Below are 17,129 nucleotides of genomic sequence, written 5' to 3' on the forward strand. Positions count from 1 at the left end.
CCCTGAAAATAACGTTAAGTTTTTGTGGCCGCTAGTAAATCCCTAAAGTAGCGGCCCCCGGAAAGTAGCGACCCCCCACCAGAAAGTAGCGAGACCAAGTTTTTTAAATTGTATACCTTATACCTTTAATTTGTCAATCAATAGTCAAAATTTTAATGTACAATAATATGTTCGTGCAGTGTCACAAAATGTTCACGATGAGGTACTTTAATTTAGAACAAGGGGCAGCTTTATGCCCCCTTTCGTCCTTGACATCAGTTCACTGATGTAGCGGTGTAAGAACTACCGTAAACCGGCATAATTTCGTATTAACAACAGGAACGTTTCTTCAAATTGAAATTGAAAACTCTATATAGTTTTCGTCGATTAACATGAACGTGTTTCTTCCAATTAAATGACACTGAGATACTGGTACGGGGTACAGACTAAAACGCAGCGGTGCGTCATGCAGGACAAGCGAAGCAGTTTAGCTTTCCACCTCTGAGTCAGTGAAGAACTCGATCTCCTCTCGATTCACCCATGTGGTAGTCCGGTAAACTATCAGTACCATTGGAAAAAAAGCTTGCGCCAGCTCTATTTGTAAACGACTTTTGTTCCCCGAAAGAAACGACCCCCCGAAATTAGCGAGCCCTAAAGGCTGCTAATTCCGAAAGTAATGACGGTCGCTACTATCGGAACTCTACGGTATGGCTGGCTGATGACTCGGTGGGAGGCGGCCCAACAGAACTGTTATACAACTGGTACAAGCTTTTTTTGTCAAGAAGGAAAGAAATGTGGCTTCCTAGTCAATGGCTCCAAAAGATAGCTGATAGTAAAGCCCGGGTAGTAAAGACACAAGATCAGATCTAGCAGATGTGGCCGAATTGGTGTTTGGAGAGGGGGTCAGAATAACAACTGAAGGTCAACGACACCTAGGAGCAGTCATTGGATCCCAGGAGTACAAAGACCAATAATGTATTGGAAAAGTTCAGGGATGGAGGGAAGGCATCGAGTTGCTGGCTGAGATCGTAAAGAGTCAACCCCATGCCGCCTACGCAAAGGGCTACAAATCGAAATTTGCATATTTTATGCATAAAATTGACTCATTTAAAGACTAGGTGGAACCAACTGATGAAGCGATCAACGGTATTTTCGTTCCAGTTCATTTTGGTCAGACGGAACTGCTCCCTGATGAGTTGCAAGAACTATTCACAGGGAGGTCTGGGTATACCAGACCTGAAAGTTGAAGCCTCACAGCAATACGTACCGCGTTGCCTCAAAGTTAATAACAGCACCGTGTAGCAGCTAGACTTTCTAAGGTCAACACTGCAGGCCAGAGGCAAGGGTGGCTCAACTCCGTTGCCCTTGAAGAGCAGGACCTGTGGTGTAAGAAGAAGGGTTTTGTTTCACAAAGACATGATGGCATCCAGAACCTTCTCACATCTCTTCTCAGCAAAGTCTGCAAGGATGTCGAGGTAGAGGCCCACCTCCTACCGATTGACATTGACATATTCAACCTAAGCTCCACCGTCACAAGTCCTGAGGCTAGACTGGACATAAAGGCAGGAAGTTTCTGGTCACGAGGAGAAACATAAATTCTTCGATGTATGTTATGCATCTGAACTCAACGTGTAACCAGAACAAATCCAAAGAATCGATCTTCGTGGAGCAAAGAGATTAAAAGGAAGTACCAACAAAGAGTTATGGTCGTGGAAATGGGATCTTTCCTCCTCCCCCCCCCCCCCCACCCCCTTGTGTTTTTTGGCACAAACGGAGGAATGGGGGAAAAAAACAAACTTTTTCTGAGCAACCTAGCGTACAAACTTTCCCCAAACAACGTCGAGTCGTATGCCAGTGCCATATCTTGGCTTGAAACATGCATATCTTTTGAAATTTCAGAATCTCTCCACACATGTTTACGAGGTCCTAGAACCCCTTTTCACAAGAATGCTGACTTTTTAGATGATTTTAGTGCTAATGCTAGGAATGAGGACATTTTTAAATTAGTTTTAGTATGTGTTTTTAGGGTAGTTTTAGTGGACAGTATTGTTATTAGTTGGTTATAGTCTTTTTAGTAGACCGTGTATTTTATTTAGGATGTCTCTTTAAATGTTATATGTTGTTTTTATCATTGTAATGACAATAAACGCCTTTTTAAATAAATAATCGACAATAAATGTCGCCATGGGCTCCTGATGTCGCGGCCTTTAACAGGAAGTAAACACGGAATATTTAGTAACAAAAGATCAGGTGATTCGGTGAGTGGAGGCGGGGCGCTGGGTCTGTATACAGGCTATAGTGTTTCTCAGTTTTGGCCTTAGGGAGACAAAAACAAAAATGTAAATATTTATTTTTTTAGTTATGCTTTGTGTTGTTTATTTTTATTAATTCTCTCTTCCAGTTTGGACAACCGGAAATTGTCTTAAAAGATTTATGTAAATTGCCAGGGAAGGCGGGGGAAATTCGCTGATCAAAACAGTACGGGCTCTTCTTTTTGTCACGTAATACGTGGTTGTAAATCATCTTGATTGAGAGTAACAGAGATCTTCGAACAACTTGTATTTGAAAAAAAAGATGATAGGAGGAGATAAATATAGTTATAGAGACAAGTGGGACCCTCTGAAAGTCTTTGGGAGGCAAAGAAGTGGATTGTAAAGAAATACTGTCTGGTCACGCAGCATACATTATAGTTTGGCGTAGGTCAACGGCGGTTAGTAAAACTAACACTATTCTTGTTTGTAATACTATTCTTTTTCTGAAGTTGTAGCCTAAACTTCATGAACTTTTTAAGGCGTAATTTCTTTATCGCTATAAAGAAGAATTTTTCATCATTGAATGTTGTTTTTAGATGTACGAGTTGACGTTGCTTTCATGACTGGCATTTTCTGGCGTGATTCAAAGCTTGTCCGCAACAACCACGCACCATGTGGCCTTGAAATCTCCCTTAAAACAGCTTGGTCTTGTTACAGTAGAGACCATAACACTTGTTGAATGAAGGACTTCTGTATAGTTTAACTTTAAGAAGAATAATCTCTGATTTTGTGAGAAAATCAAAACAAGGTCACAAACATTACGATTTTGCCTTCGATATTTTGGTGACATACATCACTAATTAGTGTGAAATTTTTAATTTTCTCGCAAAATCTCGAACATTTTAAGCATGCATTAAACTCCCCAATTATTATTCTTGTATAACGGGCTGGAAAGTGTCGGTTTAGTAACTTCAGCGGCCGTTAATTGCTGAATTATTGGACAGGTGAAGTGGAAATAATCTTGATTTAGGGGCAGTTTTCAAGCGGCATCTGACGCCCAAAAAAGGAAGAGCCCAGAAATGTTTTTTATGTTTATTGTAGACCAAAGGGTTGGTAAACAGGGAATAGCAAAATTATTGTCATAGCTTTCTGGCAAGGAGAGATATTTGATCTCCAAATCAGCAAGTATTTGAATGGCTAAAAAGGTGGTCCCATATTCAAGACCGGTGATTGACAAGCTGTCAATCAAATTGATTGAAACTTACATCCTTGCATTGGTCAAAGATGTATCAACATATATACAAACCTTCATAGTCAAAGGTTAAAAGCAGTTGTCCTGAGAGCTTTCTACTTTTGCCTGTTATTAATGCACTTTTATTGGTAAAAAAATCTAATTAAACCAGTTGGGTGGGCTATCTCCCACCAGAAAGATCCAAACTGTGAACCAGTTGGTCATTTTGAGTTTTGGGGTAGACCCTTTAACCTGGCCAAGTTTCATTGAAATCGGAGAGATAGCATGTAGCACACCTGCCTGGTGCACCCATGGACTCACTCTTAAATCACTAAACAGAATTATAACTAAGAAAAGAATAAACTAAGACTAAATTATTCGGTAATTAACAAGGTCAAGTACTTAAGCTAAATGATAAACAAACCAAACTATCGTACCTTGCTAGAAGCAAGTTCGCTTGTTAACTTTACAGCTGCTGTAGTTTCTTCAGTGACGTCCAAACTCAACTGAATTACGGCTAAAACGTGCCTCTACTTATACCAAAGTGTTAAATAATTTTGCTCATAAACTTGTACATCGTGAAGGCTGGGAAACGTGTCGTCCAAAAAGCTATAATCTTTCTCTTGACTCCTCGACTCGTGCTTTTCAAAATGGCGGATAAGATTTCAATGAAAGTAACAAGCCAGCGATATGTCTCAGTCAGCGATATATCCCTAACAATGTAACTTTGAAAACACAGAAACGCGTTGCATTTTATGACCGGTGCCAGCCTTCGGCTAGGCCCCGGTAATAATCTACCGAAAAGAAAAACCACGAAAAGCTAATATCCGCTACGACATTTAGGCAATAATATGTGGGTTTGTGGGCACACGTACTATCATTCCTAAGCGATACACAAGCTTGCTAAATCAAACCGGGAAATTCCTAAGCGCAAAAATATTTGGAGCAAAATAATAGAAAAGTAATATATTTCTTGATATAACGAAAAGTAGTGAAATTCTAGGTCTAGTGACCCTGTCACACTCTCCCCTCCTTTTGCTCGTCATAGCCCTTGCGAGCTAAACACTAAACACTACACTACCTAACGTCTCAGGACAGACATAGGCAATCGGTATCGGTTACTATGATGTCCTGCAGTAGATCTGGTAGAGCGTCTAACAGGCAGTTCATCATCAACTTCAGGCTCATCTGCAATGCTCTCACCAGAATCACTATTAGAAACGTCAGCTGCATCAGCAGGCTCGACATCAACAGGCGGTGGTGCAAACTCAATGGCTACTCCAGGGTGACTGTCATCATCGGATTAAGATGGGTACCGTGGTGCCACAGGAACTCGCCGTCTCCTTGCTTGTGCAGGGGTCTTTTGCAGTACGGATGGGGGGCACATCTGCAACTCAGCACGGTTCACAATTCTGGCACTGCCATGTCCATCTGCTGGTTCAACCTCATATGTTCCATTCTGTAATTGGTCAACTACTTTGTGTACTTTGGTACTCCATCGGTCTTGGATCTTGTTTCTCCCACGTATGGTTCTGTCTCTCACAAGCACTCGCTGTCCAATCTCTATGGTTGATGGTTTCACTCTGCTCTGCTTGTCATACTTCTGCTTGCGAATTGCAGCCTCTTTTGCCAATTTCTCTGCAGCTCGTCTGTGTGCACTTCTCAGTTCCTTTTGATGTCTAGAGTTCCTTTTGATGTCTAGAGACCCAGGTACTTGGTTCTTGACCTTGTGCCTCGTCCAACTCAATCAATCGGTCAATCGGCAACCGAGGGTCTCGTCCGAACATCAAATAGAATGGGGAATAACCAATTGTAGCATGTGGTGTTGCACTGTAAGCATAACAGAGTTCTTTCAGGTGTTCAGGCCATCTCCTCTTCTTCTCAACAGGTAAGGTTCGCAACAACTCGTGTAGTGTACGGTTAAACCTTTCGCACTGGCCATTACCCTGAGGGTGGTACGGTGTAGTCCGGGACTTCTTAATACTGTAGATTGTGCAGAGTTCTTTAATGACTTCAGCTTCAAAGGATCTGGCCTGGTCTGAGTGTAGTCTCTGGGGTACTCCATACACCATGAACCACTCTCGAATGAGGGTTTTTGCCACAGTAACAGCTTTCTGGTCCCTGGTTGGAACTGCTATGGTGAACTTTGTGAATACATCTGTCAGCACTAATACATTCTATCGACCATCTGACGCTGGTTCCAACTGCGTAAAATCAATGGCCAGAACTTCAAGTGGCTTGGTGGCTATGGTACTGCCCATAGGAGTTTTCACCGTCAGGTAGGGTCCCTTTGCTACCACACAACGCTCACACTCAGAGATCCACTGTTTCACATCTGGATGCATGCCTGGCCACCAACATCGTCGCTGCACAACTTGCTCGGTTCTCTCTGGCCCTTGGTGTCCAAAGTCATTATGAGCTGCCTTCAGGACCTCGCTTCGTAGGGCACTGGGTACTACCAGAAGCTGTTTCAACTGGTCACCATTGTTGCGCACAGTTCTGAAAAGCAAGCCATCCTTCTCTGCAATGCTGTCCAGGTAACCAACCAGTTGTAGGGTTTCTCGCGTCTCTCGCTTCCTCTCTTGTCGGTTGGGCTTTCTCCCTAGGTCCAGGTAATGCTTCAGCCTCACTATTGCTGCATCCTTCTGCTGCAACATGGAAATCTGATCTCTCGGGATGGATAGAAGACAGGTCGCCTGCTCAGCACACTCGTCTGCTGGTGTTGTAACTCCTAACTCTTCTACATAAATAGCGTCCTCCAGCAATCCCAGCTGCACTCTCTCAGGAAGTCTGGTAGTATCAGCAATTGAAGCTAACGTCTCAGCAACATGGGTGGGGTGCTCATCATCATCTGTGTCAGCATCATCTCTGTGTTTGGCACTCCTACGAGCTGCTTCCCAACTGACTCGGCTCAGGGCATCAGCATTGGTATTCTGTTTACCGGCTCGATACTCTATTTTGAAGTTAAAGCTCGCCAGTGCAGCTGCCCATCGCTGTTCTACTGCTTTCAGCTTGCTCTCGGACTGTAGGTAGGTCAGCGGGTTGTTGTCAGTATACACCACGAACTCGGATCCTAGCAGGTACTCCCGGAACGTCTCTGCTACAGCCCTCTTCAGTGCTAGGAGTTCCAACTTCATGGAAGAATAATTCTTCATGTTCCTCTCAGCTCCCCGTAGACCTCGGCTAGCATAGGCAATGACTCTGAGCTTACCATCCTGCTTCTGGGATAACACAGCACCTAGTCCCTTGTCAGACGCATCCGTCTCTACGATGAACGGTTTAGTGTAATCGGGGTAGGCCAACACTGGTGCGCTTGTGAGGGCTTTACGCAAATCATCAAAGGCTTTCCGGCATTCTCCCTCCCAACGCTCACTGGTAATGGTACCTTTCTCGTTCTTTCCCTTCTCTGAGATTTCGGCTACCAGCTTATGGAGTGGGGCTGCTGTCTGTGCGAAGCGAGGGACAAACCGTCTGTGATAGGATGCGAACCCTAAAAATGACCTCAAGTGCTTCAGCGTTCTTGGGGTGGGCCACTGCGACACTGCCTCAGTCTTTGCTGGATCGGTTGCCACGCCCTCTGCTGACACCACGTGACCAAGGTATTTGACACGACTCTGGAAGAACTGACACTTTTCTGCTTCTATCTTGAGACCATGTTCTCTCAGCTTCTGAAAAACTCGCTCAAGCCATTAGAGGTGATCTGCAATGGTGTCACTGTACACGATGATGTCGTCCAGGTACACCAGAAGAATCTGCAGTAGCTATTCACGGAATATCATCTGCATAAGCCTTTGGAACGTACCAGGCGCGTTACAGAGCCCGAAAGGCATCCTGTTGTACTCGTACAGGCCCATCGGGGTGGTGAACGCCGTCTTGTGTCGGTCATCTTGGTGTACTTCCACTTGGTTGTATGCTGATGCCAGATCAATGGCTGAGAAGTACTGTGCTCTGCCAAGGGCATCAAGTGACTCGTCTATCCTCGGCAAGGGGTATGCATCCTTCCTGGTCTTTGCATTGAGGCGGCGGTAGTCCACGCACAGGCGAAGGGCTCCAGACTTCTTGCGGACTACTACAATAGGTGATGCGTAGTCACTTTGGCTAGGTCTGATAACCCCTCTCTCCAGCAGCACCTGTAGGTGTTCCTTCACCTCCTCAAACTGATTGGGTAGGATCCGTCTGTATCGCTGATTGACTGGAATGTCATCTTCAGTGTGGATCCTGTGATGCACCGTGGTCGTACAGCCAAGCTCCTCTCCCTTGCGAGAAAACACATCAGCATACTCTCGGAAAATTCTCTCTGCCTCTCTCCTCTCTGCTTCAGTACCGGGGAAATTGTCCAGCAGCACTCCCTCAGGTAGAGTTCCAGTGTTCCATCGCTGCGTTTCTCTGTCGGGGCTCTGTGAAGATACCTCCTGGCAGTCTACGCCATGAGCATGGGACACCACTACCTCATTGCTTCCCACGGTAAATGCCAGCTGCTCCCTCATAATCACTTCCGCTGGCTGGACTGTACCAAGGCGTGTTCTGGGCTTCAGGCTGACTCCTTGACTTGTCGGATTGATCAGCTGGACAGTAAAGCATGACCTGGACGCATCCACCAGTGTAGTCTCGACTCGGAGTCTTCCCTTTAGGGGGGTACTGAGGGGTTCCACCACTGCATTTGTGCCAAAGGCTGCACCTGTGACATCAACGTTCATTGCTGAATATGGTGGAATCCAAACAGCACTGCTACCAGCAACCCTTACCAGCCTCTGCTTGCTCGGTTTCTGGCTCAGCTTCGACGAGGTACTTGCATTCTCCTCTACACTCAGCAGCTCTGCCCACTTCGGGATTTTCGCAAGCACATTCGTCCCCAGGACCCCGGGCCTTCTTCTCCGTTGCTGCACAGTGGCTGCCGTGTCTTTGAGGACCAGCACTCCGCAGTCTGGGATCGTCACTCCTTCCACTTGCATTTCCAATTCCAGGTACCCGAGATATGGGATTTCGAGTCCATTAGCTCCTCGCAGAGTGAGCATCCTTCCCACGCCATGCACTCCACCGCATACAGACTCAAGCTTCTCTTTATAGAAGGCCTCTGAAACCAGGGTAACCATGGAGTCAGTGTCGATCAGGCACTCAACCTCCACGCCTGCCATTCTTGCAGTCATAGTTGGCGTGCCACCAACTATTTTTGGAAGGGGTGAGCCACTGTTAACCTCCTCCACCGCCGGGCTCACTGCGATGGAGTCTTCTCGTTTCCCGCCGGCTTCTTTGGGACTGGTCTCCTGCCCCCTTGGGTACTGGTGACTGGCGCTGGCTCGGGGCAGTCCCGGACGAAGTGTCCATCCTTGCCACAGCGGTAACAGGATGATTTCCTTGGCCTTGAAGCCAACGTGGCGAGCAAGTGATTCAGGGTCTCTTGTTGCCGGCCCAATACTTCTCTCTGCTGTTCGACGTGGGCCATTAGTACCTTCTGCTGCTTCTGCAGCTCTTCGGCGAGGACCTTCTGTCCGGAGATGAGGTCAGCCAGGACCTTCTGCTGCTTCTTCTGCCCAATGATCTCCGTGCACTGCACCTCTTCTTCCACCTCTGCAGACCTTGCTGCTGCCGATCTCCTAGGAGTAGGGTCCTCCTCCATATACCGGTGCACCTCCAGCTGTGTGGTCTCTTGCCCACGCTTGATGTCGCGGCGCAGGGTGAGGTCTCTAAGGTTCTCCACGAACTGCTCCCTTAGTAATAGGTCTTTACTGGCCTCAGGTGCACCACTCAATCTCTCTACCCTGGAAAGAAGAACCATCAGAGCATGTGCGAAGTCCTGTGCTGACTCCCGATCTCCCTGCCGCCTTGCGAAAAACTTCCTTCTCGCTTAAGTTGCTGTGAGCTGTTCACTGAAGGCCTCCCTCAAGATCTGGAATACACCGGAGGGGGAGGACCACTGGCTGGTTGGCCTCAGCTTCACTTCTTCTTTGGCCACTCCCTCCAGGTAAAACAAGAGGGTATCTACTGCCTCGGCTTCCGTCTGGCCCCTCACGGCCCTCTCAGCGTCCGCTATCCAGTCTTCCTGTCATCTCTGGTCCCACTGTACTTTCCAAATGTCTTTTCCCTGGGTACGGACACCCGAATGATCGGCTGGGCGCCAGTAGAGCTTGTACTGGGTCCGGAAGCTTCTGGCTGACCACCAGCATTTAGTTGAAGTAGCTGGTCCTCCAACTGTTTCAGCCTGTCTTGCAGGGTTTCCAGTGTATCCGCAGCTTCCCCTCCAGTAGGCATCTTTCTAGTACGTTCCCATTTATTTTTTTTCCTCAAACAAAAAGCTCTGGAAAGTAGCACTTGAATCCCACTTCTGACACCAAAATGTAACAGGACGGGGCGGTCAGCGGCAGGAACGAGAAGGATTCAAGGATTTTCCAAAGCAATTTATTCGAAACTCAAATCCATCAGCAATACAGCAACAATAAAATAAAATAAAGTAAAATAAACGGGAACTACTGAAAGATTAAATCTAGGAAAAGAATACAAAGTAAACTAAATGTTTGCGTGCAACAAAATAATGCAAAATACAATGCAATAGACTAAGGGCTACAGAAGAATATCGAAAACCAGGAAAGCATATTCTAAACTGTAAACTAAGTTATGGTAGAATTCATAAAAAGAAAACGAAGATATTCTGTTGCAAATGGAACACAATGATCTGTAGTTGAAAGTGTAAACAACTACCAAATATGTTTAAACTAACACCAGAAAAAGATAAAAATACAAAACAGAAAAGCTACATTTTGAAGACAAAAATAGAACGGAAGTGACGTACAGTGTCATGCAAATTAAATTTGAGAACCCGTGACAGAATACTTGACGCGAGTTGCACAAGCGACACGCGTGAGCGTTAAAATAACTAGTGAATGTAATGGCAAATCCTACAGTGAATGGTATCCAACGGCTATAACATGATAAACAACGGGATTCTACATTCAAGATACAAGGTTGGAACGAAACAAAAGTAATTAAGTGGAACGGAAGAGAACTAATTTGCGAACAGATAATTCTGACCTAACAGCACGACCTATGTGTAATGAAAACAAAGACAAACTAATTCAAAAGACTAGGATATATAATAGAAGAACAAAACTAGCCAATTAACAGTTGTAAACAGAAAGAGAGATTTGCAATAAACAAAATGAATTTACTACAGAAGGTGTGTAATAATACGCAAACGAAACGAAGAGAATATTTAGCGACGCTACGAAGAATATGCGTCTCCGATTACAAAAATAAAGCGAATAACAGCAGCGAAAACAAAACGAGAAATTCGATGAATAACAGAACAAACTGGCCTAGTTCCTCCTAATTGCAATTGAAATAGCGAAATTATAACGAATAAAAAAAGTTACATAGAATTACTTAAATCACTAAACAGAATTATAACTAAGAAAAGAATAAACTAAGACTAAATTATTCGGTAATTAACAAGGTCAAGTACTTAAGCTAAATGATAAACAAACCAAACTATCGTACCTTGCTAGAAGCAAGTTCGCTTGTTAACTTTACAGCTGCTGTAGTTTCTTCAGTGACGTCCAAACTCAACTGAATTACGGCTAAAACGTGCCTCTACTTATACCAAAGTGTTAAATAATTTTGCACGCAGCAAACAGTAAAAGGTGTGTTGCCAAACCACAGTAAAACAGAACGCCACGATTTCCTTAGGTTAATCCCACTAACTTAAAAAGATAAGGTCAATTAAATGATTAAAATAATAATCTATCGAAAAGAATAACCACGAAAAGCTAATATCCGCTACGACATTTAGGCAATAATATGTGGGTTTGTGGGCACACGTACTATCATTCCTAAGCGATACACAAGCTTGCTAAATCAAACCGGGAAATTCCTAAGCGCAAAAATATTTGGAGCAAAATAATAGAAAAGTAATATATTTCCTGATATAACGAAAAGTAGTGAAATTCTAGGTCTAGTGACCCTGTCACAATAGCTTTAATCAATGGTTATCAGCTTTCAATACTTTTGTAGCCATATTTTCAGAGAAATTTCCCCATGAAGCCCCGCAACTTATGAATTATTGCGAGATCATTCGCGACATTTCAACCAAACCGGGTGACTGGTATTTTTATGACGAACAATTTCGTTATCTTAGGCAGTCAGCCCCTGACCAGTACCCGTGGGATTCTGTGCACTGGGAGCTATGGCTTAAGGCGGTAACAAATTTTCGTACAAAATCGCAATTTAGCTCGGACAAGGTCAATTCTGGGGTTCCTACGCGATCACGGTCTCGCCAGTCCTTTCCCAAAGGGTCCTGCTGGACATTTCATGCAGGGAGATATTGCGCGGGTTGTCGATTCGACCATGTTTGTTTCAAATGTGGCGCAAAGCACCCCGCAAGCCAGTGCTCCGCCAGCCAACAACATCGCCTCCCTTTCTCCAAAGAAGGACCAGTTGCTACGAATTCTACACAGCAGTCCGGCCACTCCCGTAAGGGTGGACAGGCTTGATTCTCTTTTAACCGGATACCCTGATGACTTAAAACACTTTCTAATTTCGGGTTTTTCTTTCGGTTTTCGTATCAGTTATGTGGGCGAACGGCAGACCTTTGAATCTCGCAATCTAAAAAGCGCACTCGAAAAACCACACGTTGTTTTGTCAAAATTAAACAAGGAACGTGAGGCCGGTCGTATCGCGGGCCCCTTCACTGTCCCACCTTTTCCAATCTTTCATTGTTCGCCTCTAGGCATAGTTCCCAAGAAGGATCCTTCCGAATTTCGGCTAATACATCACTTATCATACCCCCATGGTTCCTCTGTCAATGATTTTATTCCCGATGTATGTATGTATGTATGTATGTATGTATGTAAATCTTTATTTAAACACGGGAAATCATCAGTTAAGCTTAAGTTAAAAACTAAAACTAATTACAACTGCTTTACATGATTGCCGTGTGGGAATCCGATATATCAGCTACCTTCTTGATACTTCGCTTAAAATGCTCAACGGATGCAGCGTTTTTTAAGTTTTTGGGCAAGTTATTCCATAACATGGCCCCGCTGTAAGAGAAGCTTCGTTTCAAATAATTGGTGTTTGGTTTGGACAGGGTCAGCCTTCCCTCAGAGTTTCTTAAGTTGTAAGCAGAGTGACGCTGAGAGAAAAGACTTTGTAGATATTTTGGAGCAAGGTCATGCATGGTTTTATACATCATTAAGGCTTTTTGTTTCTTTCGTCGAAGAGATAGCCTCTCCCAGCTGAGGGTGGAGAGAAGTTGGTTTGAGCTCGCATCAAAGGGTGATTTAGTAATAACTCTGGCTGCACGATTCTGTAATTTTTGGAGCTTATCACTCAAGTAACCACTTAAACAGTCCCAGACGGGGCTGCAGTAATCAAAATGAGGCATAATTAAAGCGTTATAAATTTGAATTGCAGTTTCTTTGGATATAAAGGGCCGCACACGTTTTAGGGCGCCTATAGCTGAAGAGACTTTCTTGCAAATTTCTTCAACGTGTTTACCCCAAGAGAGTTGAGCATCCATGGTAAGACCCAAGGATTTGGTATGATCGACTCTCTTGATAATTTGGTCATCAATTCTGATTTCTACATCGTCACATTGGGCAGATAGTCTTTGTCTTGATCCAATAATCATTAGCTCTGTTTTAGCAACATTTAGACTGAGCTTGTTAGCTTTCAGCCAACAGCTAAGGTTATTTAATTCAGGGGTTAGAGCTAGCTTAAGCTCTGTTAACGTCTTAGCAGATAACGTAAGGTTGGTGTCATCGGCAAACATTCTTGGTACGGCGCCCCGCAGGGAGTTGGGAAGATCATTTATGTAAATTAAAAATAGCAAAGGTCCCAATATGCTACCCTGCGGCACGCCGCAACTGAGGGTACGAGCAGATGATAGTTTGCCACTGACATTACATCTTTGGGTTCGGCCACTTAAGTACGACGAGAACCATTTTATAGCTGCCTGATCGACACCCAAGTATGACATCTTACGCAAGATGATCTCATGATCAATGGTGTCGAATGCCTTAGTAAGGTCAATAAAGACAACGCCATTTAGAAGGCCATTGTCGATGTTTACTGACCAAGCATTTGTTGCCTCAAGCAAAGCCGTGAGCGTACTATGTAGAGAACGGAACCCTGATTGGCAACCTAGTAGCAATTTATTATCATCTAGATAATGGAAAAGTTGATTATAAACAATTCTTTCAAAAACTTTCGAAATTATAGGGATTACAGATATTGGCCTGTAGTTGTTAGGGTCCGATTTAATGCCCTTTTTGAAAAGTGGAGTCACTTTGGCTGTTTTCCAATCGTTTGGATATATCCCAGTGAGAATAGACTTTGAGAATATTGTGGTAAGAGAGGGTGCGACGATATTAGCAGCCATTTTCAACAATTTACTCGGAATCATATCAAGACCGGTGGCTTTCTTTTCATCAATTTTCGACAAAACGTTAGAAACAATATCAACACTCGGAATTTGCAGAGAAAACGAATGATCAGTGGGCTTTAAATAAGACTCAGGATTAACATCGACAACAGGAATATCTTGTGCTAATACTTGCGCAACGTTTGTAAAGTGATCGTTAATAGTTTCCGCAATGTCCAAAGGGTTACTTGCTATTTTATCATCTACCTTGATCTCCAAAATATTCGTTGACTTACCACTGTTACGTGAAGTTAGCTCGTTGATAACATTCCATGTTTTGCGCAAATTACCTTTGTTGGCTTCCAGGTTGTCAGAAACATAGAGTTTTTTTACGAGTTTAATTGCGTTATTTGCCTGATTTCTTTCACACCTAAATTGATCCCATATAGCCGGGTTATTGGAGGAGATTGCCTTCTTTTTAAGGAAATCTCGTTTTCGGATTTTGCTCAGTAACTCTCTAGTAATCCATGGAGATCGTTTTTTCCGAATTCTTTTGGATTTAAGTGGTGCGTGTTTATCGACGCAGCCAAGAAACATTTCTTTCCATACATGCCACATTTCATTGGGATCAGAATACAAATCAACATTGGCCCAAGGTAGTTGGTTGAGGTCACTTAAGAATTTTCCTCTGTTAAAGTGTTTAAATTGCCGTGTTTCAATCACGCGAGGGCCAATACGGCAGTATTGAGTCTTACGTGACAAAAAAACAAGAGAATGATCACTTATGCCAAGGTGAATGACACCGGAATTTGTAATCTTCTCTGGGGAGTTCGTTATACATAAATCAATTAATGTTTTTGAGTCCTGGGTGACACGTGTTGGTTCAGTGATTAACTGACTAAGACCATATATATCGAAAATGTTTATCAGATGGGAGGAATTAACTGTAATTGCTTCAGGCAACAAATTGCAGTTGATATCACCGAGTAAATATAATTCCTTATTTTCCGCGTCAATTTTAGCAATAACATTCTCAAATTCGCTAAATAAATTGGGTGGAGAACTTGGGGGTCGATACCAAGTACCGACCAGAAATGGTGTACTTCGTGGCTTACTGATTTCAACAAAAAGACACTCTAAAAGATCATTATTTAAATCATTACGTATTCGATAGTTCAGATTAGTGCGTACGTATGTACATACTCCACCTCCATTCCTTCCGTTAATTTTACGATCTTTTCTGACTATTTCAAAGCCAGGTATGTAAACTTCGTCATCACGTACTGTAGAGTCTAATTTTGACTCGTTGATATGTAAAATATCAACTTTTGAAGAGGACATAAAAACTCTAAGTTCGTCAATATGAGACAACAGACTATTAATGTTAAGGGATGCTATGGCTAAACCTCGAGCAAAGATTGTGGGACAGCTGGACTTACCGCGGTCGGTACCCTTATGGACATCAGCCAAGTCGGATTCCCAGACGGCAATATCCTAGTCTACACTTAAATGGTTAATGAAGTTTTGAGCTAGGCGAGTGGTGCCTTTCTTGTTTAAATGAAGACCACTTCGATTTAAGTGGCTAGTTATTGAAATGTTAGAGTGGTCAACAAAACCCCAGTTCTTTTGCTTGCAGCATTCCTTAAGAACTTTGTTCACGTCAGGTACTTTACATGCAAGGGCTTCATCATCAGATCTATTGATGAGACCGGATATAGATATCATAGCTGAAGATTCAGAGCTGACTGCTTCGGCTAGGTCAATCAGTTCTACTGCACATTCACGAGGAGTATTAGAGGATCGTAAACTATTGGTTCCCACATGGATAATTATCTCGTCTGGGTTTCTGCGTAGTAGCGGCTTGATATGATCCTTCATGTCTTGCGTTGTGCATCCCGGAAAGGTGGCTATCTTAACTTGTGAATTCTTGGACATTTTATGGCTTTGTAGGTATTTAAGAGTAGAATCCCCCGCTATAATAACTTTCTTCTGACGGTTGGGCTGTGAATGATCAAGTTGATTTGACGAATTGATTAAGTCAGCGTTTCGCGTTCTGATCTCTGAGGACGACGAAGATGTTCTGTGTCCTGTGACAGCGCTATTCCCATTCTGATTGCTTACATTTCTTTCAATTTGATCTTCAACTTGAAGAGGCTCAAATCCGTTACGGGTTTGAATTATATTAGCGGGCATTGTTTTCTGGCTATGTTTTGCATTTGTACTTCTCGGGTGCGGCTTTGCTACGGACCAACGATCACTTGATTGTAGTTGATTGTTTTCAACTTCGCTCTTTTCTCGCGTAATGATTGTTAGTGCTAACTTTAAATAATCATTTTCTTGCTCTAATGACAGAACTCGGCTTTCAAGGAGCAAACATTTTTCTTCCAACTCATTAATTGCATTGTCTTTTTTAGATATAGTGGATAATAACTTTTCACACTTCTTTTTGTAGTCGAGGAGCTCGACACCTAAAGCATTTCCATCTTGTTTTTGAATATTTTCCATCGACAGAAGCTTTGTATTTTCTTGAACTTGCTTCTGAAGGATCAATAAATCGAGTTTTAATTCCTCAATATCGGCAATGATTTCTGAATTTGGTCGTTTTTCAGAACCATTTAGCAGACTCTCACCATCATTCGACGTTTGAAAATTACTCTGACCACTGTCGGTCTCCTGCAAAAGTGTAGATGGTTGAAAAGATTGTTCGCTAGAGCTCAGAGAATTGGCATCTTGCGTTTCAGTTGTCTTTCTCGGTTTCTTGTGAACTAATTCTATCAGCCTGTCCTTTAAAGCGGGACCATCACGGCCCTGAAAATTCAGAGTTTGTTGTTTCTTGCTGTACCAATTGATGATAACATTGCCGTTTGAACATTTAAATTGCTTTGTATTTCCACCAGGCGTTAGCCACTTTCCTTGCAATTTTAAAACATTTTCCACGAATTTCTTTAGAGATTCCAAGTCATTCATCCATACCAGCTTTCCGTCATTAAGATGAAGATACTTTAGCTCACAAGACTCTGGATTGAGCGAGGAGAACTCGGTTTCTAAAACATGAACAGCATCAGCATCAGAGCTACAGATTGAACGTTCGTCCGCCATGCTTGCATGCGTAGCTTCGATGATTGTTCTTCGGTCAGTTATGCTTCAATAAACGACGCAATTGATGTCCTCAAACGGACAGGGGCTGGTTGTTTTATGGCCAAAACGGATGTCAAATCGGCGTTTCGCATAATCCCCATCCATCCTAATGACTATCCATTGTTGGGTATGAAGTGGGAGAACTTGTATTATTTTGATCGTTGTCTTCCCATGG

The sequence above is a fragment of the Porites lutea genome, chromosome 9 (assembly GCF_958299795.1).
Source record: "Porites lutea chromosome 9, jaPorLute2.1, whole genome shotgun sequence".
Classification (NCBI taxonomy): domain Eukaryota; kingdom Metazoa; phylum Cnidaria; class Anthozoa; order Scleractinia; family Poritidae; genus Porites; species Porites lutea.